The following is a 311-nucleotide window of genomic DNA, read 5'->3' on the forward strand; positions in this document are numbered from 1 at the left end:
TTTATAGAAAGACTCGCGTTATCCTGTAGGCACACATAGACATACGCACTTAGACATACCCGTTGATACATTCCGGGTCTTCTCTAAGAGGTATGTTGTCCCCTTCATATCCAGGTCCATACCTACGTAGCCCTCGCTCTGTATATATCTCTGTATGTGCATGTCGTTTTCCATACGTATGTGTCTTCTAAGTGTGAATGTGTATGTTTCTGTTTGTGTAGGCTGCAAGCATCTATCTTTATCTATCTATCTTTAATCTATCTATAATCTATCTCTAATCTGTCTCTAATCTATCTTTAATCTATCTCTAA

The sequence above is a fragment of the Cystoisospora suis genome (assembly GCF_002600585.1).
Source record: "Cystoisospora suis strain Wien I chromosome Unknown contig_9141, whole genome shotgun sequence".
NCBI lineage: Eukaryota > Apicomplexa > Conoidasida > Eucoccidiorida > Sarcocystidae > Cystoisospora > Cystoisospora suis.